The sequence below is a fragment of the Xenopus laevis genome, chromosome 7L (genome assembly GCF_017654675.1).
Source record: "Xenopus laevis strain J_2021 chromosome 7L, Xenopus_laevis_v10.1, whole genome shotgun sequence".
NCBI classification, from domain to species: domain Eukaryota; kingdom Metazoa; phylum Chordata; class Amphibia; order Anura; family Pipidae; genus Xenopus; species Xenopus laevis.
The window spans coordinates 75245815-75266382 of NC_054383.1; the positions used below are offsets into that span (position 1 = coordinate 75245815).

General features: G+C 39.6%; 1 protein-coding gene across 1 annotated transcript in view; it reads right to left on the reverse strand.

Moving 5' to 3' along the window:
* The window catches only part of arhgap32.L (Rho GTPase activating protein 32 L homeolog), a 207277-nt gene that overhangs the window by 178940 nt on the left and 7769 nt on the right, over positions 1-20568 (reverse strand). Inside the window, exon 2 of the mRNA XM_041568469.1 lies at positions 16436-16490. The gene's annotated coding sequence lies outside the window, so the exon portion shown is untranslated. The remainder of the gene's footprint in view (positions 1-16435; positions 16491-20568) is intronic.

The window sequence follows — 20568 nt, forward strand, 5'->3', positions numbered from 1 at the left end:
CTGCAGAATATGCGGGAGAGAGTGTGTGAAACAGAAAACAGAATCTCGGTCCTTGAGGACACCTGCGCTCCACTCCCTGCTGCACTAACCCGCATGGAAACTCAACTTAAAGCCTGCACGGACAAGCTGGACGACTATGAAAATAGGCAGCGACGAAATAATGTACGTATTTTGGGACTTCCAGAAAGAGCGGAGGGGAATGACCCAGTGGCCTTTGCAGAGAAATGGCTGAGAGACTGTCTCCCCGCAGCTGCCTTCTCACCCTTCTATGCGGTTGAAAGAGCCCATCGGGTGCCAGGTAGGACTCTCCCGCCAGGAGCACCTCCTTGGCCCTTCTTGGTTCAGCTGCTGAACTTCAGGGATCGGGACGCCATACTTCAGGCAGCCAGGCAAAGCCCAGAGATGTCGGTGGAAGGCAAAAAGGTATCCATCTACCCAGATTATTCTGCGGAGCTTCAAAGACAAAGAAGCACCTTTATGGCAGTCAAGCGTCGCCTGCGGGAAGCCAATTTGAAATATGGCATGCTCTACCCAGCCAAATTGAGGGTTCAAGATGGAGACAGAGCCAATTTCTTCACCTCAGCTCAAGATGCGAGTGACTGGCTTGATGCGAGGGGTACTCCGCCCCATAGAGCCAGCCCTCGCCGTCCCGAGTAGACTGTTGCTGGAAGAACATGCTGCAGCAGGTGAGATCATTCTTGTTTATACCTTTCTGACTGATGTAGCCTCGTATTATCGCCTGAGCAGTATGTAGCAGACTCCATTTACGGGTGATAGGGTGCGGGCGTTGCTCCACTTGTACCCACACTGCTCGGTGATGTATGGCTGTACTTTTCCCACCTTGCAATGGCACATAGCTGGAACTTTGTGAGCCATGAATGCGGACTGGTTGCTACAGACTCTTCGTACATATACTTTTGAGCTTTCAGAGCCACTCTTCGCACCTTCTCTGTGGAATACTCAAGATAGGAGCCTGCTCTCTCCTTCATGGTTATCTGCTGGTAATACGCTAGAGTGAGGCATGTCCTATCCACTGCACTATTGGCCCATGCTGTGGCCGGTGTACGGCAAGGGGACAGTTCTACCCTGAGATCTACACTGTCTGAGTATTCCTATCTGTTGTGCCTATTGCATGTACTACACTAGTGCCTGATTCGCTTGACTACATCAGTCCGAACCTGCTGCAGTGATAGAACTTCGGTTCTCCGACGAGCATTTGTTATCTTAGGTACCACGGAGCCTCAGACTCTACCCCTGTACCATCGTATATTTTTGTTTGTGAGTTATTGCCAAGAGCTACCCATTCCCCTGTTGGGATTGTTCGAATTCAGGGAAAATGTATCTCCAGGTTGGGAGGAGGATACCGGGTGGGGGGTATAATGTTAATGGGTATATTTTATGTCTGTCTCTCTTCTCCTTTCCCTTTTTCTTTGCTTTGCTTGCCTCTGTGAGGGGAGGTTTAAGGTCTAACAAATATTGCTGGTGGTGCGTGACATTGCTGCTGTCTGCTATCGATATCCCACGACAATTGAAGTATATTCTACTATCACCTACAAACGTCAATTTCTTGCTGGGTGCCCGCGGTCCCCTGGGACCACCCTGGCCCCGGTGGACCATAGTCTACCATAATAATAAATATGACTCTGCAAAGTTTTAAACTTCTGTCCTGGAATGTGCGTGGGATCAATGATAAAGTCAAGAGGGCGCTGGTTTTAGATACGGACAGAAATTCTGGGGCGGATATTATCCTATTGCAGGAGACACATCTAGTAGGCCAGAGAGTCCGTGCTCTGAAACGGAACTGGGTTTCGGTGGCATACCATGCGGATTTCTCAACATACTCCAGGGGAGTTGCTATCCTGATTAGAAAGTCGTTACGTTATCATTTTCACGCATTGACCACGGATAGAGGTGGCAGATATTTAATTTTGAAAGCCCAAATAGCGGGTACCATTTATATCATTGTCAATGTTTACTTACCACCTCCCGCAGATATTCACCTACTAAATGAAATCTTACAAAAAGTAGCGACAATGGGCGACCATCGTATGATATGGGCAGGCGACTTTAACTTGGTCCCTAACCCGGCTCTAGATAGACTTCATCCCTCCGCCCATGACACTAAAACTTTTGCTCGTTGGGTGGAAGCTGCGGGCCTGATAGATGTCTGGAGATGGAGACATCCCCAGCTTAAACAATATTCGTGCTACTCGGTGGCCTCAGCGGCAATGTCTCGTATTGATATATGTCTAGGTACAACTGAAATATTGCCATTTGTTGACTCTGTAGAATACTTGACAAGGATGTGTTCTGATCATGCCCCTCTATTATTATGTCTGGGTGCCACCAATCAGGTTGGAAGAGATAAATGGCGATTGCCCCCCAAATGGATAGCTAACCCACAGGTTCACGAGCGTCTCCTCCCTCAGCTGACACAATATTGGGAAATAAACCAGGGCACGGCAGCTGACCATATAGTGTGGGACGCCGGTAAGGCTTTTATTAGAGGTGCATATATCTCCCTTATTAAATTAGCACGTAGTGAAGGTGACCGGGCTCTCTCTCTAGCACAGGACACTCTAGCTGAAGCAGAATCAGAATTGACGAACAACGAATCGGATGTGACTAAACAGGCTATGCAATCAGCTCAGAGAGAACTGGACTTACTACTGGTCGACAAATACTCGCAACGGGAGCTATATAGAGCAGCTGCCTGGTATGACAAGGGCGACAAAATGGGAAGCTGCTTGGCGCTCCTGGCCAGGGAGATGTACCTAAGACCGTGATACAGGCAATTACTGATGGCAATGCTCTATATACTGACCCGACCCTAATGACGCGACAATTTGAGACGTATTTTCAATCCACCTACCAATCTCCTCCCGACACCTCCCCTGACAGGCTTAAAGAGTTCTTAGATGCTATAGATTTCCCAGAAATTTCTCCGGATATAGCCACGCAGTTAGACCAAGATATTACCTTAGATGAAATTAAAGATGCCATTGGTGGGTTTCCTGTGGGGAAAACGCCTGGTCCGGACGGGATTCCGATTGAATGGTATAAGAAGTACGTTGATTTTTTGGCCCCTAAACTTCTTGCTCTCTTCAATGGCTCCTTTAGGACTGGGGTACTGCCGGACTCCTGCTATGATGCCTTTATTACCCTAATACACAAGGAAGGCAAACCCCCTGATAGATGTGATTCGTACAGGCCTATCTCCCTCCTTAACTGTGACATTAAGATTTTTGCCAAAGTCATTGCCAACAGACTTAAATTGATAGCACCTGATCTGGTACATCCGGACCAGACGGGCTTTATGCCCTCTAAGGCCACGGATATCAATGTGAGACGTCTCTTTACTAACCTAGCGATTCAGCATCTCAACATGGGCAATAGAATTGTAGTGTCCCTTGATACAGCGAAGGCCTTTGACACGGTCCAGTGGCAATACTTGTGGGAGGTATTAGCTCGGTACAAGCTAGGTCCTAAACTTCAGAAGTGGATTCAGCTTCTGTATGCGCACCCGAGGGCCAAAGTATTGGTCAATGGACAAGTTTCCAATAGCATTTATCTGGGAAGGGGCACCCGCCAGGGGTGTCCTCTTTCGCCTCTGCTTTTTGCCCTGGCTATAGAACCCCTGGCCATTAAAATACGGGCGAATGAGGATATACAGGGCCTTTGTGTAGGTAACGTGACTGAAAAAATCTCCCTATACGCTGATGATATGCTTGTCTATCTGGCCAACTCGGGTACAGCCCTTGAAAATCTCTTGGCAACTATTTCTGAATTTGGACGCTACTCTGGTCTGAAAATAAATCACTCTAAGTCGGTGGTGTTCCCCATAGATCCCCTTCCCCCGGATTCGCCGGACACCTTACTACAACTCAAGGTTGTGAACTCGTTCAAATACCTGGGTATAGTGATCCATTAAGACCTTAATAGGTATGTACAGCTTAATTTAGATCCAGTAGTGCAGACCCTGACTAACAAAGTTGCTGTTTGGCAAGATCTACCTCTTTCTTTACCTGGCAAAATTAACATGTTTAAAATGGTCTTTTTACCCAAATTTCTATATACTCTCCACAACTCTCCCATAACCCCGCAGGCCCATTGGTTCACCAGACTGGACAAAATAGTTAGAAATTTCTTATGGGCAGGGGAACACCCCCGATTGAACTTTAAGGTGTTACAGGCGCCGGCTTCAGGAGGGGGCCTAGCTTTACCTAATCTCAAACTCTACTTCCTTGCGGCCCAGCTGGTTTATGCCCACTGGTGGATTGTCCCTGATAGAAGCAACTCAGCGGTGGTGCTAGAGGCAGCAGTAATAGGCTCCTTTGAGGCCCTTGCCAAACTCCCTTACCGAGGTGTCTCCCCATATCACGTGACCACTACACCTATGCAAACGGTGGTGAAAGCATTTCAGAAATCCATAGAACTGGTTCGAGGAACCTCCACCACCTGGTCCCCCCATGCCCCGCTATGGGGTAATAATCACCTCCCTCATTTACGCTCCCTCCCTGACATCGCCCGGTGGGCACAGATTGGGATTAAAACTCTTGGTGATATCGTCATGGGGGGTGACTGTAAGAGCTTTGCCACAATCCAACAGGAATTCCATCCCCACCCAGATATGTTGTTTCGGTATTTCCAATTACGTCATGCTTTCAACGTGCAATTCCCAACAAAACCTGTGGATTTAAAGGTGTCGTCTCTTGAGACTTACCTGCACAGGTTAGACTTGCCAAAACCACTATCCTGGTTCTATACGATACTATCTACCGCTGGTCCCTCTCCCCTTGAAAGAGTTAAGGGCAAATGGCAAGCAGATATACCTGACTTGGATGATGAAAAATGGAAGGACGCACTACAACTTGTACCTGCACTATCAATATCTATGAGGGACAGGCTTATTCAAATTAAATCTTTGAATAGAGTTTACTTAACCCCATATCGCCTGGTTAAGATATATGGTACGGTCTCGGACCTGTGCCCTAAGTGCAGGGTGGAATCTGGTACTCTGTTTCATGTATTTTGGTCCTGTCCAATAATTCAGGGTTTTTGGAGTGCAGTCCTCCAATACTTGAATGAAAAGCTTGCACTCCCCGGCATAAGTTCGCCAGAAACCTGTCTGTTGGGGATTATAGGGGATCTGCAGCTGCACCCATGTACTAAATTATGTTATTTGCAGCTCCTGTATTATGCTAAGAAAGCCATATTAATGCACTGGAAATCGCTCAACCCTCCCACATTGCAATATTGGAAAACTCTGGTAAATGACTCTCTCTCGAGAGGATGCCCCGCGAAATTTGAAGCGATCTGGGGTACTTGGTTGACTGTTCAAGATGGTTGAAAGCCTATACACTACTTTGTTAGATGTATCATCTTATACCTTACCTCCCCTCCCCTCTTCCCCTCTTTCTTTCTTAACTTTCTTCCTTTTCTTTCTCTTTATTGTTCTTAACTGTGTTATGTTTAAAAAATCTAAATAAAAACTTAAAAAAAAAAAAAAAAAGATACAATATAAGAGGCAGCCTATCAGTTTGCTACTGCAGTGCCTGATTTGAAGTTTATTTGAGGCGGAAAAATAAAAGTAATTACACAGAGCATGATTTTGTAACAAGTAATATCCTGCTGTGTACAAAGTAAATGTAAGTTTTCTCCTGCAAAACTGCAAACAGATAGTCAGAAATATATTTGTGTATATACATTAATATATACACATAGATATATGTAGCTTCACTGGAGTCCTTTCATGCTAACAATTAAGGGGGTTAATTACTAAAACTCGATTTTTTCTGGTCAGGCTTTTTGGGACAAAAACTTGAATTTTTTCATGGAAAAAAACTCAAAATTTTCAAGATTTATTATACCCTAATGCTGTAAAAGGCCCAAATCCGAAAATCCGGCATCTCATATCTGTCGAGGTCATGTATAAGGGGGTTATTTACTAATACTCAATTTTTGCTGGTCAGTCTTTTTGGAGCAAAAACTAGAATTTTTAGTGGAAAAAAACCCTTGAATTTTTCAATATGTATTATACCCAGATGCTGCAAAAAGCCTTAATCCGAAAACCTGGCATCTTGTACCTGGCGAGGTCATGTAGAAGTCAATGGCAGATGTCTCTAACCCAATTTGAAGAGATAGTAGTCTGCGCTGGGTTTAGCCCAATAATCATAAAAATGTGTCATTTTTAGGCAATAACCTGAAAAAATCAAGCAATTCATCAGTTAAGTCCAAAAAAATTAGTACAATTTGAGTAGTCTTTTATCGAGTCTTTTTTTTTTATCGAGTCTTTTCCCGACACTACTTTTTGAGTTATTTTATTGATAAATAAGGTAAAATCGTGGATGGGAATTTGGTCAAGCTTTCTTTAATAAAAAAATGAGAATTTCGGATTTTAGTAAATAACGTCCTAAGAGTCATGCAACCCAGTATAAAAAGTGGATAGAATTTGTGTACTGTATATGCTATAGTTCTGCTCTTGAAGAATCAATTGACTGTTGTGGAGATTATTACATGTGGATGCACACTGCTGCTTATTGCTACATTGGTTAGCCACAATAACATCAGCAAAAGTCTATGACTGAAAGCTATATATAGCATGAGATGCATTAGGCCAATTATGGATTGCACTCATAATAAAACTGTTGCTTTTACTTCCCCAGTCATGTGGCTTTGACTCTCATATCAATGTTAAAGTAGCCAGCTGAGTAACAAACCTGTGGGAAATGGAGTTTTGCATTGACAATAACTTGTTTCTGCTACATTATTACAAGAATCAGTGATGCAGAAAGGGACAAACAAACAGTGGGCAATTAAATTGACCACCGAGTAACTTTAAAACATTAAATTAATGTGTACAAGAAAGTTGCTTAAAACTACATTTTGGTGTTTAGTTCTCTTTTAAATTAGCACAGCTACTTCTAATATACCTGCAGCTCTGGATTCTGACTATTACCCCTAGGATGTGAGAGGTTTGTTTCTAGATTTTTTTGTTACTCACTATAGACCTGTCCTGGCAGTACCTTGGATGACACCTTGATACCAAGGGCATTTTTCGGTAATGATGGTGCCTGTACCTTATTTAGTACATTCTAGTATAAATTCCTAATTGTTACAGATAGTATCCAAAGGAGATACACATTTTGTAGCATATGCCATGCAACCTGCTTCTCTGATGAAGGCAGAAGGGCATTTTTTAAGAATGTAGTATTGCTTAGACAATAAGGTACCTAGAGGGAGCACAACGAAAATACTATGACTAATATGAAATATTTTCCCAGAGACATCAATTTTAATGAGCAAGACAAAGGTAAGATGAGTTAATAAAGTGGCTGCACAAATTATAGTGAAAATGCATTGCTGCCGATTCACTCACAAATCCAAAGTCATCCCAGTCTACAAGACACCCACGTTCAAGCTCTTATTAAGGGGGAATTCTGGCAATCCTTCAGCGTCACAGCCCGTGTTACTATGACAATGTCAATAACTGTGTGGGCTCTGTATAACCCTCATGGTTCAGTGATACTATTAAATGAAAAAAGAGGAAATACTATGTGGAGAACTGATATAGTGATTGGAGGCTCTTCAGTACATTTCTATTATAAGCGGCTTAAATTAAGCTGTGAAAACTGACAGAATGTTATGTTATCAGACTTCATCTTATGAAACCAGGTGTTGTGGAAGGTGGAATAGAATAGAAAGATTTCTTCTTTGAAGGTCCAGAAATCTTTCAATTGGACATTTCTTATTGGTAAATGTTTTGTATAGGACACAAAATGCCTGAAATTCTGTGTGCCATAGGCTGAGAGGGTTAGAGGCCAGCGGCAAAGACTATGCCTGGGCCAAGAACTACATTTGCAGATGCATTTAAAGGGGATATATGCTGATGATATGAGCATAACAAAAAAAAATTTTGTACATGTATGGTGGCCCACCGATCCCAAGCACTGCACTATAAATATCAGTCAGTTGGGGGTTGAGGCATGTATAAAAAATCTAATCTGCTAATGCACCATGTTTGCCAGTGTATGGGACATCAGTAGATAAGTTGAGAAGAGCAGCAGCTGTTTGCACAATTGTAAGAATGGAAAGGCAGGCCCAGATTTGTGGAAAGGCCACCAAGGCCCGGGCCTAGGGGGGCAGGATTTTAGGGGGTGGCATGCTGACCAACCACACCCATATTGGTTCAGAAACACTGGGGATGTGCAGGAGATACAATCGTTTTTAAACTTCCCGTGCACCAATCCCCATTGCTTCAAAAATTTGCATGAATAAAGGGGAGGATACTGGGGCAACGAATGACAGAAGGCCTAGGGGTGCCCGCTATGTAAATCAGGCCCTGTGGAAAGGCAGCCTTGGTGGCTCATTGTATGGGAATTGTCTATTTGTCACCTTTATCATGTTCAGATGTTTTACATTTTTGTGGTCCCTCCATGATGGGATGCAACCACATCCACTCCATCTGTATATGCACCTCCACACGTACAAACCACCACATACAGTTCCCGCTTGTCTTTTTAGATACGTATCTATATAAGCTTTTGCCTTCACAAGTTGATGATTTTCAAACCCAAACATAAACTTATATTTCCTTGTTTTGACACCAGAATGAGCACACCAAATTTGATAGGCCAACATGGAAAAACAGTGATCAAACCTGTGGTTCTAGATTCATAGTTTGCCAAAGAGATATTAAGGAGTCATTTGTATTGCTCTACCCATAATATCTTAATTGATTGGTTGAAGTCTTTCATTTTTGGTTGTTAAGGAACATTAACGCTAACATTTTTAAAACATAATTCTACTCTAAGCTGATGGAATAATAGATAAATCATACATCCCCTTAACTTGTCCTACTGATGCACCCAGAAATAGATGTGATGAAAACATCTGTTGGAATTAATTCCAGAACAGCTTATTTGGCTGCATTCTTGATTCATTTTGTTTAATTGCAACAGGGCCCTGAAGAGTGAATATTTATTTGGCAATGCAATTTGTGTTTCACAGCATATTATTGCAATAATGGTTTGGGTCATGGTTATGCGTATAAAAATAGGTCACTGGCCTGTTGTGCTCAGTGACCTGGATATTGGAGTAGTGGATTGATCTGCCAGAGGGTAAAACTATTGGTTTTTAATTGCTTTTAATTATTATGTGCTTTCGTAGTAAGAGCTGTTATGTTAGCTAAAGCCTATAATATAGATTTATATTGATTTTTTACAAATTGCATTATTAAGCTAGACATGGTTGTATGCTATGTACAAAATCTCAGTATTTTTGCATTTGAATCAAAAAACAAAAGCTTCCATAACACATATTTTCACAGTGTAAAAAGAAGGAAAGGAGAAAAAGAACTATAAATGAACTGATTTTGACATCTCAGCATGTGATAGATCATGAGATTCTCTAACTGGCATTGCATCTAATTCTTGTATATAATACTCTGATACATATTTTTTTTTTCAAGGGAAGCATACCATATTTATTAGCAGGGTAGTTTGTTTTTAATTTATTTTATTTGTTATTGATACTTTTTATTACTGGTCTTTCTATTCAGACCCAATCCTATTCATATTCCAGTCTCTTATTCAAATCAATGCATGTTTTTCCTTCTGACTCTTTTCAACTTTCAAATCTAAAGAAATGCTCTATAAGGCTACACTCATTTATTGTTGTTGCTACTTTTTATTACTCATCTTTATATTTAGGCTCTCTCCTATTCTAATTCCAGTCTCTTATTCAAACCATTGCATGGTTGCTAGGGAGTTTGGACACTAACAACCAGATTGCTGAAATTACAAACTGCAGAGCTGCTGAATAAAAAGCTAAATAACTCAAAAACCACCAACAACAAAACATGAAAACAAATTGCAAATTGTCTCAGCATTGTCTCTATCGCTCTTTACATCATACTAAAAGTTAACTCAAAAGTAAACGACCCCTTAAAAGGGGTTGTTCATGTTTAGTATGATGTAGAGAGTGATAGGGCCAAGGTTCACTGATGTTTTAAGTAAATTGTTACTGGCACTAACCAGGTGGTTGGTTTATAATGTTGGGTTTGTGTGGCCAGTGAGTTGAAATGGTTGCTCTCAAATGCACTTGTGAAAAGGGTATTCCACCCGTTGAGAAGCAATTGCCAGGGTGAGAGACAGGCTGTCCTATTGTCCCTATTATAATCTGCAACTGATTTACAAACAAAACAATTTAGAATTTTTAATTAAACTATTTTGGAAAGTTTCCTTCTGTTTTTTCATCATGCAAGCTTTCACTTATTTCATTGTTTGCTTGAATTTCTAAAAGCTTCTTTTTCTTTTTTTTCCATACTGTTTTCTGCTGCCATCAAGTGGTCAGCATCTCTCCTACAAATACCTGCTCAGAAAACCTACCTGTCCTTTGAAAAGAGGCTGCTCTGAAAGCTTCAGGTAAGAAAAAAGAAAATAAAAAGAAAATGTGTGTTTTTTTTTAATAATTGCAGTGCTTGTTCATTCAAAAGTAAATGTGTTTGTTCAGGGATCCTACACATAGCTGATCTGTACACCAGGGTCTCTTATTGCACACCTAACCAGCTGGGATACATAGGCTTCAAGTAGTGAGTAGGACTCAGTCTGTATTAATTACCCCCCTGTGTGTAGCCAAATCACTAATCACACACATTATAGATATACACATTCATTGTTTGTTTTAAGATTTCTGACTAATAAAGTTGAAGTTAACCTAAATTATTTATTTAAAACTACTTTTTTTCAATGGGCTCCATATAAACAGTATATTTTTTTTCTAAATGTCTTCTATTGGTAGAACAGATAAATAGACAAGAGAAAGAACAAAGAGAATATGTTCTGACATGGGGTCTACAAGGTGAGGTTTAAATACAAAAACTATGACCTGCATTAAAATTTATATGAAATACCCAATTGATCTTTGTCAAGAAATAATATTAAAGTCATCTATTTGTATCCCTTTAACATGTCTGTGAATAATGGTTTTGGTTTGCATTATGCCTGGCTAAAGCAGATGTTTGTATTAATTAAACTACTACAGACAGGGTTGATCTGGGAGTATCCTGGGAACCTAGGGTCCTTGGTAAGACACTTCTCCATTTTGGGAACAGTGTGGCTGCTAAGGGAGTAATGTACCTGTGATTGATGTGCTGCAACCAGCATACAGTCATCTCTCACTGACTATGGGTGCTGTAGCTAAATCGCAATGCTATTTTCTGCATTTTCTAAAGGTAGTGCCTTTTTTAAGACCCATCACACACTGGGAACTCTTTGTATGTGTATTCAGCTTTAATGCGTGGTGGGGTTGGCAATCGTTAGGTGTCAGTGAAAGGTAAGCCACACATGTTGGTTCTTGTCATATTGCCTTGCAACTTTAATTCTCTCTTCAGATGTGCACTGTTTATTTTTACTTTTAATAATTGCAGCCTGGCAAATGCTTACTGGTTCATACCAGGAGGATCTAGTGTATCCTAGGAGCCAGAGGTCCTTTGGAAGACATACAGTATTTCAGTATGAGAGTCCATGTTGGGAGCTGTGTTGTGCTTGTTTTCATGCCTGGCACATGCATATTCTTGCCCCTCATTTTAATGGAACATGCAGGCCATATGCCTATCTTTAAATTGCCCCTTTGAAAATTTGGCTTGATGCCTGGCAGATGCATATACTTGCTCCTCCAACTGGACTGCAGGGCATATGCCTCCCTTTTCATTGCCCTTTGAAAGATTGGCTTCATGCTTGGGATATGTTTCAGCTGAATATGTTGACCTTATGTATCCTCTACTATACTGTCTCTCTGAATGCTTATTTGGCTTCATGCCCAGCAGATGCATTTTTCTTGCCACTCCTTTTGATAAAATATACAGTCCATATGCCGCCCTTCACACTGCCCCTTTGAGTGCTTGGCTTCATGCTCAGCATATGCATATTTTTGCCCCTCCTTTTAATGATATATACAGGCCAAATGCTTGGCTTCATGCCGGGCAAATGCATATTCTCACTCATCCTGCCAATTAAATCAGGCTATATACATTTCTTTATGTTGCCCCTTTGATTGCTTATACATTTGCTCAGCTTTATGCTTGGCTAATTCAGATTTACATTAATACTAATTACTTCTACGGGCAGTATTAGCAAATAAAGAAGCCTTTATTTACTGGAGTGTTACTAATATTGCAATATTAAAGGGCACCTGTTGGGTAAAAATGTTATCCCCAACCAAAGGTGCGGGCTAATAGAGCCCGCATTCCGGTTGGGGATAACAGTAGTTTTTTTTTAAAAAAAAATGCCCCCCCCCCATCAGCAATACTCTACCTGCACCATAAGGGAGCTCCCGGTGCGAGCAGCCATGTCCGGTCATTTGAATGCTCATAATGCACATGTGAAGTCACGCACATGCGCATAATGAGCAATTCGGGCAGCTTTTCATTATGTGCATTTGAGTGACCGGATATTGCTGCTCGCACCAGGAACTCCCTCTCGGTGCGGGTAGAATTGCGCTGGTGGGGAGCATTTAAAAAAACAAACAAAAAAAACAACTGTTATCCCCAACCAGAATTAGCTATTAGCTCACATCTTTATTGGGGATAACACTTTTACCCAACAGGTGCCCTCTAAGTTATTGTATAGTGTATTGGCTTCATGAATGAAATAATGTAACTATTGGTTTTATAAACATAATTTAGTTCAACTTAGCCTTCTAAAAACAAATCGGAGTCCTTGCTGTAGCTTTATATCATAATGTGCTTTTCCATTCTTTGTGCTCGCTTTTAAATTTTATGTGAAGTCGATATATCACCCTTTTCTTTTTTCATGTTGAATGAATAGATTTCTTCTATGGATGTTCCAACAGTCTCCCAATATTTTATCTCTAGAATGTAGACCACATAAATTATCATTTGTCACCCTCCCCCATGTATGCCTCATTAATTAGATTTTTTAGAAACATCACCCAGTGAAGAATTAACTAAAGAAGCCTACAAAGCAAAAAAAAAGATGACAAAGTTCTGAGAGGAAGACTGCTTGCTGCAGTTAGTTGTTCTGTAAATACATTCCTACCCACCTAAATGTGCCTACCTCAAAACAATCCTCATCAGGGGAAAAAAGTGCCAATCTGGGTGTCTTTACATAGCACTATATAGGTATGGAACCTGTTTCCAGAATGCTTGGGACCTGGGGTGTTCTGGATAAGGGATCTTTTCATAATTTTAGGATTACCATATTTTTTCTACTAAACATCATGGCTCTGCCTCCAATAAGGATGAGTTTGGATCAAGTACAAGGCTCTGTTTAATTATTACAGAGAAAAAGGAAATCATTTTTAAAAATGTGAATTATTTGCTTTAAATAGAATCTTCAGGAGATGGCCTTCCAGTAATTTGGAACTTTCTGTATAACTGGTTTCCTGGATAATGGATTCTAAACTGAATACGTGCTACATTAAGTCTGTTAGGGCTCTCTAGGAAAGACAGGTTAGATGGCCATGCAGCCCTACTATAGAAATCCTATTGCAAATTGTCTCAGAATATCCCTCTCCACATCATACTAAAATGTAAAGCTGAACAAGCCCTTTAATTCTTTCTTTTGCATTTATTAAATCTAAAATTTGCTTGGACGCCAGCGTCAAAAACGAGCCCGTTTCAGCCCAAATTCGCCCATCACCACATGTGAGGGCATTTTTGATTGGGGCCCTTATTTAATTTGCTGGCAGGGCAACCATCCAGGGGTCCCAGGTGATGAATGTGCTAATACTTAATGGGCCCTGCTAACTTAGCATGTTTGCTGATGTCAGCCCTGCTACAATAACAGGTGCTGAGACTGCCCATAGGCTCTTCAGAATTCACACCGCTTGCAAATGCTCAGGCTCCTTGCTGTGCGCGCACATCTTGGTTCACTCTCTGTAGCATCACATTTTGTAAGAGTATGTCAGTGTGACATCAGCTATTTGGGAAGATACATAACAGATTTCTGGTTAATTAAGAATCATCAAAATGTGTGAATTTTTTTTACTGCTTTCTGGTTTAAAAGACATGTTTAGTTGGTAGGATATCTATATACATTTAACTGATTTCCACCTCTCTTCCTTATTGCTGTCATTAAAGGGAAAGCAATTAAGTGCATATATCATAAACAGACTAAATAGGGGTGAAGTTCACAGATTCTTATTGCTTTAGTGGTCGTTCCTTGCTAAATTAGCTGTTTTTGTTTGCTGCACAATATTCTGTTGCTGATGCATTTGGAAGAACGGCTGATTCTCAATATGCTACTAACAATGCAAACTGTTTTTCCTGGACAAGAGAGAGGTTTTAAAACCAAGGTTAGTGAAGTAAGTATAAGTATGGATGAGCAAGCAGGGTCCTTTTGAAGGGGTGTGGGGGCCGCTGGGGTAGTAGCGCCATTGGGCCTTACACACCCCAAATCAATGCTGCTTTTTATACTATAACCCATATACAGACTTGCTTATCAGTTTTAGAATTCTTTGGGTCTCATCTTAAATTATATTATTAAAAACTACCTATAGTTAAGGAACATAAAGCCCTAACTTTTCACCATGATCGGGAAAGGAAGGGCAGAGGAGGAGGAACAATATTGCAGATGGAGAATAGATCTGGGTAGGCAGGGAGTTTGCATATGCTTTGGTTATATTTTATGTTAATTTAATGCCCACTAATGTATAGGGGAAGGTAAAATAAAAATATACAAAAGGGAAAATATTGGTACATGTTTGCTGTTGTATTGTGTGAATGATTATTATTATTTTGCAATGGAGGTTATTCTTGCTTGTTAACATAGCCCACCAGAATTTTTCCTGGTATCCCAGTGGGCCTTGTGTTACATCCTTATTCACTGCTACCAGATTCTCTCACCAATCAAGTAATAAATGGTGGGCCTAAATATAGGGAGAAAGATTTAGAGAGTATGGCAACACAACATAACCAAATCTAAAGTAAAGTAAGTAGTTTCTTAGATTTTTCTTTTCTGCAGCAATCTGTTCATTTACAGCAGAAATAATCATTACATTCTTTATCTAATGAGATGAATCCCATAATTTAATAGAAAACATGCTTATGCAATGCTCCACTCCACTTCTGGAGCTGAAAATATCATTTTAAGCAGGTATCTATAAACACTTGCCAAGCATACTGAGAAAATTCCAAACATCTCTCTAATTGGCATCCCAGAAACTGATTGAATCGTTTTTAAAGTAAAGATGCAGATAAATGAGTCATTTTTGTAAACAAGCAGAATAAGCTTGGCAGATATCTGAATATTTGCATGACACGTAGCTATCACTTTGGTAATTATTATGCACCTGCAGCGACTCTCTGTATTAAATGCGATTCCAACACAATATTGGTGTTACAGAAAAATGCATGATCCAGCTAGGCAATTAAAAAATGAAAAAAATGAAAAAAAAGAAAGCAGGAGCCCTCCAGAAATGTCTCTTAATTACCCTATTGGTTATGTATGGTCTCTAGTACTTTAACCATGACTGACAATTCTACCTCCCTTCCTGCTTGTGATTCATAATGAGCTAATTATAGAGAATTATGGCTTTGTCCTTCAATCAGTTTTTTTTTTAAAAAAGGAAAAATAAGTATATATATATATATATTCAAAGTGGATGAGAAATGGCTCAAATGGGCCTTGATTTATTCAGATTCCTGTGTCAAGCTGTTCATCTTATCTACTACTATTATACCTGTGGCATGTGCCAGTAACACAGTAGTAAAAAGGAAGTAAAACCAGTTATTTTTCAATCTCTGTGTTTCCAGTTTCCTCCCACTCCCCAGGACATATAGGAAGATTAATTGGCCCTGAAATAATTACCCATAGTGTGTATGAAATTTAAAATGGGATTGCATGTTCCAAAGGACCAATGTGAACAATGTACATAATCACAGTTTTTAATATAAAAACAACATACTGCATGGCTGATTACTCATTTATATACGTAATGCACTCAAAAAATATTTTATATATTTGTAGTTTGGCGTACAAAGAAATATTTATCCATTTTTTATAATGAAGTTTAGAAAAAATAGACAGTGATCTAAGGTTAGCATACTCTTTAGAGGCTTTTAGGATACATACAATGCACATGGTGGGATGTGTTTTGTCACTGTAGAAAATGTGTATGCTCGAGTTACATTATGGGATTTGTAGAAACCAACATTTTGGCATCATTAGATTCTAACTTTTAGTTCTATTGTGAAGGGCCCTCTTTACCTCCTCCGATAGTCAGTTTTTGTGTATAGTATGTATACTTTTGTACAGTGATGTGAAAGAATTGGAGGGGATGGGAGGAAAGAAGGAGGTTGGAGGGAAGTTGGGTTACCTGGAATGGATGAGATCACTATATAGTAACAATCATTTCTAATTAAGTATTCATTAGCAAGCAAAATTGCCATTAAAGAAAATGTATTGGTTCTTACCTTTACATACAAGGTCAGCACGCTGATATCACTTGGAAATGCTTCATACCAAGACCTGTAGAGAAAGAGAAAAAAAAGGACAATACCACTTGCAATTGATACGTTGTGCTTAATGGCAGATATTCTCAGATGCCAGTCAGTCTAGTGTTATCCTGAATTCGTAATGGCAATAGCAGGAGGGTAACTGCAGGTGAAACAATACTTATGGAGCCTGTGACACATGTTATGATCTGCTTTTTCAAAGAACTTAAGGTGTGCCAAATTTAGCTGATCAGATCATTTGGCACTCATCTGACAGGATTTTCTGGCCAGCCCAATTAAAGGAGACATATAGGATAAATGAAAAAACACTAATTTTGTAAGCAATTATGAGTAATATATGGTGTTGCTTTTACATGGTGCTAAAAATTAATATTATCTTTAAAAATAGCTCCCTATAGATGTTCTCTAGTCCCTGTCTGTGTTTCAAATGAGGGGTGGGTGTTTCGTAACGGTTCCTGCCAGAAGCACAGTAGGAGGGAGACAGCCAATCACAGCCCTGCAGTCACACAAGCAAAGACAAGCTTCAGTCCCCTATCAGGTCCTGCTAGCTGTTGATTGGTTCCTGTTCTACAGTGCAGTGAGCTGAGTGCCGCCAGCTCCCCTGCACAGTCTGGTAATTCAGGGAGCAGGAAGTGAAAGAGAAGGGAGGGATTATTAGGGTTTTTGCAGAAATATTTAATAAATTAGCCTGAAACACTACTTTTTAAAGCACAATTCTTCTATATCTAAATGAGTATAATGCAATGGTACATTTTATTTTTTACACAAAATTTCTTGTTTAATATATGGCCAAGCACACATACTGGATGGGAAACCATAGTTTTAGTCTGATACACAGGCCTCTATTATTGGTTCATGTATAGCCACAAAGGTCATGGTTTGTACTGAAATACATTTGCCTTGCACTATATTTACCATGCGACAACATATCAGTTAACCAAACTCATGTTTTCTATTGAATCTGCTCTCAAAGAAATGGAGATCAATGCTCAGCAATGATCTCTTTTCCTATTGGTAAACCTGAGATCAGTTTGTGAATTGAATGCACTGAACCTCACCTCATGGCAACTGTTTAAAGAAACAGACCAAATCCATTTTTGCCTTTCTATAATAATTCAGGTAAAAAAAATATTTGTGTTTTCTAACAGCAAAACACTTGATTTATCATGATTTATGTACCGTTATGTATCAGTAATCTCAATAGTGTAAAACTAGATATATGTTTTTTTAAAGGCTAGAATGATGAATGAGGTCATCTGCTTACCAGGAAACCTAATTTCCTATCAAGCTGGAAAAACTACTGACCAATGCCACGTAGCAGTGTGATACAGTTTTAAATAGGCTGACTCGGATATCAATTTCATTTATCAATGGCAGGCAGCCAGTTAGTGTAACTATGGCCTGGCTGAGTATTCCCCATCCTCTGAGTCAATCAGATCGAAGCTGCAGCGCAGGCCGAAGTAACAAGAGAGCTGTCAGTGTTACTCCTCCATCCTGCCTACTTGAAGCCTATTCTTTATGTCTCCATCCTTCTAATAAAGTTATTGAATTCCATTTTTATAAAGAAGCTACTCCCTGCTGGACAATTTATGCTGCCACAATTATCTGATCACATTTTTTTTTGTTTGTTTATTAAAATCAGTTACTGAGCCTGTTGAGAATATAATCTTCTTAATTTGGCCAGAACCCAATATCAGTTACTCCCCCTGTAAGTTACTCATTTGTTTCTTCTTGATCATCTACTTGATCACTTTCACTAAAACATACAACTACACTGATGGATGACATCTATATGTGCGTAGTGATCACAAATGCATTAACCAAGTGGACCAAACAGACTATTAGAGCCATTAAGACATTGGTTTGCTGAATAAATTCCTTGCTGAAAACTTTCCCTAGGAAGTACATACCTTGACAGAAAAGACGAAGCAATTGCTTCAGCCTTTGGCAGATATACTGTAGTCATAAGATTTAAGCTTAGATGTGAGACCATAGCTAATGAATAGACAATAAATAATTAATATATAGCCATGAGGAGAAATGGCTGCTATTATTCAAATGTATACTGAATATATGAATTTTTTTACCATTTTAAAATTTAGAAAAGGGATCAATTTAAACGAGTGGATGATAATGCCATTACTATGGTTCCATCATAAGGGCGTGGGTCGAGTGCATAGAGCAGGATCTAAACTTGATGAATGTGCCAGTACAGGGAGGCAATGCCTTCAAGGAGAAGGAAAGCTACAGAGGCATTTTATTGCCAATAGATCAGCTGCAATAGTGCAAGCTAGAATGCTATATTTATTCTGTAGAATGTTTTACCATACCTGAGTAAAAACCTCTAGAAGCTCTCTGTTTGTTTAGGATAGGAGCTGCAGTATTAACATGGTGTGACATCACTTCCTGCCTGAGTCTCTCCCTGCTCTGGGCTCAGATTACAGTAGAGAAGGGAGGGGGGCGGGGAAGAAGAGCAAACTGAGCATGCTCTTGTCCAGGGCAATGAGGTTTAAGCTGAAGGCAGGCAGTCTGATACAGAAGCCCATGTGTACACCATAGAAGGAAAGAAATGCAGTGTTTCTTTTGACAGGGGACTCAGAGCAGCACTACTTTGGGGGTTTACTGGTATATTTAGATGGACCTTTCTGATAAGGCTTACTTAGTTGTAACCTTTCCTTCTCCTTTCATTCTATGAAATTCAAAAAATACATTTATATTAGGCCAGATCCCCAGAATAACCATGGATTAGATGTTAAAAAATTTTTTAAGCATTGTCCAGGCAACATAACTTTTAATGTGATCCTACAAGCAATACAGTATTTAATACCTATGATAGATGTTAAAGTATTTATATGTACAGTCTTGTGTGTTGCTGTGTTTGCCAGGGGATCCTGATAAAAGTAGTTGCTGTTTTCACTGCATGATACTACAGAAGAACTAAGCTAGAGTAATTACATTAGCTAACTATGCGTTGTAACTCTTATTTTAAAAAGATACAATACTGTACACAATTAGCTTTTTTTTGTTCATTCCAAATCAAACTGAACCATAATGATCATGGAAGGGAGACCTGCTTATTCCACAACACAACCAACTACAGTACAGTATGTGTGTAGTATACCAGAGATCTAGGCTACAGTAAGTGCAATGAGAGATTACTTAAACAAAAAATGACTCTCCACACTATTTTTTTTTTTAAACAAAGAAAAAAATCAAGTTTGGTCATCTGTTATCTGGCATTAGCTTTTATATATTGAGTTCAACTGCGTGTTTTCTCTTACTGAAAAATGCTGTCGCACTCACAGGACTTATATTGAATAAATTTGCTTTTATTATAAAAAACCTAACACTTCGGCTGTGACATCAGCCTTTATAAAAGTGTAAAAATACAATGAAGGACCAAAACATTGTTTGCCGCAAACCCGCTGTGACGTGTGTTCATTCATTCAAGTTGTGACCAATGGATCTAATACATAATCCCAAAGAAAGCTCCCACTTAGTGAGTGTATAATTAATTAATTAGTCCAGTCTGGACATAATGAAGCCAATCTACACCATTCAGATATGGAGATATGCACGCAAGTACAGATTATGATCGATTAGGCTATAGCAACTCAGTATCTCTATTATTAGTGCCACTTCATGATTGTAACTTGGTATAGAAAAACCTCTTTGATCTAAGAAACATTGTAAATGTATAAATAGCCATCCACATACAATACATACAATTAAATACTCAAATTAAATTTTTCTAGTTAGTGTTCCCCACCAGTATAGCAGAAGTGCTATAAGCCTTAGACAGGAAGAACCTAAAAACTACACTTGTGAAAAATATGGGATTAGTGTTTCAAATGGAAGAATATTTTGACCAAACAGTTTGCAAGCCTAATTGCTCATATTCGTCTTCTAAAATGTAGGGACCCTGACTTGCTGAACAAACACAACATTCATCTCTTATGGTCCTCAAACAACATTTTACTATTTTATAGTCAAATTTAATGACTTAACTGGGATTCCCCATTTTATTTTCATCTGCAGGACACTTTTTGTGTGTTACCTTATTACCTGTGAATGGAAGTGTGCCTCTACAA